At 54.6% G+C, this 1,524-nt stretch overlaps 1 long non-coding RNA gene across 1 annotated transcript in view; it reads right to left on the reverse strand.

The window, feature by feature from the left end:
- Nucleotides 1–1,155, reverse strand: part of LOC115539006 (uncharacterized) — a 14,446-nt gene extending 13,291 nt beyond the window's left edge. The window contains exon 1 of the long non-coding RNA XR_003975643.1: nt 1,000–1,155. This is a non-coding gene — a long non-coding RNA (uncharacterized LOC115539006). The remainder of the gene's footprint in view (nt 1–999) is intronic.
- Between the last annotated feature and the right edge of the window lie 369 nt (nt 1,156–1,524).

Raw genomic sequence — 1,524 nt, forward strand, 5'->3', positions numbered from 1 at the left:
ATTAAGGGCTGCCTAATATTCGTTCGAATTATTTTTATTTTTTTTGATATTCGAATTATATTCGAATCACGAAGTTCGAAGTCAAAGCCCTAATCAGAGCACGCGTGAGGGACACGGTCAAACGTTGTTCAAACCCCCTCAACCCCATTTTGGCCTGAAAGTTGCAGAACTCTTGTATTTATCAGAGATCATAACCGTTGAACAACTTTGTACATTTCACCCCAAAAGAACACAGAGTTCACATGTTCACCAGCACTTTGTGAGACCCAAACGGAAGCGTTTTCAATGTCGTTGTGTTTGTGAGGATTGGGGGGGGGGGGGGGGGGGGGGGGGGGGTTGGATCGCCCTTTAGGGTCTGTTTGAGTGTGTGTTTGTTTGGGGCTCTGTGTGACTGTGAGAGTGTGCGTGTGCGTGGGTGTGTTACTGTCTGAATGAATGAGTCAGGGATTGATGTGATTCTCGTTTGCTCGTGTGTCTCGATGGGTTTGAATCTGTGGTCTATCTGACTCTACTTGCGCCTGTGCGTGCGCCTGTGCGTGCGTGCGTGCGTGCGTGCGTGCACATCTCTATTTATCTATCCATCTCCCTCTGCCGTGCGCCCATTGTTATTTCCGGCCCTCGGACATCATGTGTGTTTGTGTGTGTGTGTGTGTTGTGTGCGTCAGTGCGTGCCTCCTATGTGTTATTTCCGTCCCTCGGACATCATGCGTGTGTGTGTGTGTGTTGTGTGTCTGCTGTGTGCGTCAGTGCGTGCCTCCGATGTGTTATTTCAGTCCCTCGGACATCGTGCGTGTGTGTGTGTTGTGTGTCTGTTGTGTGTGTGTGTTCTGTGTGTTCTGTGTGTCAGTGCGTGCCTCCTATGTGTTATTTCCGTCCCTCGGACATCGTGCGTGTGTGTGTGTGTGTGTGTTGTGTGTCTGCTGTGTGCGTCAGTGCGTGCCTCCGATGTGCCTCTAGTCTGCAGTTGACCCAAAACTTAACCTCCTTCCAGAGGCTCACCAATAACACTCGATCTCTGGGAGCGGTTCGTCCAAGAGGCTCTGCAATCAGCCGCCTCTCCTCTCCTCCCGCCGGGCCCTTCATCTGCCCGCGCGTCTCCCCCGGCTCCCCCCCATACCTCAGCCCTACTCCCTCCTGGCTGTCAGCGGCGAGCCCACGACCCCCCATTACCACCGCCAGCCCCACCACCACAACACCACCACCTTCACCACCTCCAAAACCATCAACACCACCTCCACCACCACCACCACCACCACCTCCACCACCATCACCACCACCTCCACCACCACCCCAACTATCACCACCAACTCCACCTCCACCACCACCACCACCTCCACCACCACCACCCCAACTATCACCACCACCTCCACCACCACCACCAAAACCATCACCACCACCTCCACCACCACCTCCACCACCACCTCCACCACCACCCTCCCAACTATCACCACCACCACCACCATCACCCCCGCTACCACCAACATCACAAGCACCACCTCCACCATCATCTCCACCACCACCGCT

Source organism: Gadus morhua, unplaced genomic scaffold (genome assembly GCF_902167405.1).
Source record: "Gadus morhua unplaced genomic scaffold, gadMor3.0, whole genome shotgun sequence".
In the NCBI taxonomy this organism is placed as follows: domain Eukaryota; kingdom Metazoa; phylum Chordata; class Actinopteri; order Gadiformes; family Gadidae; genus Gadus; species Gadus morhua.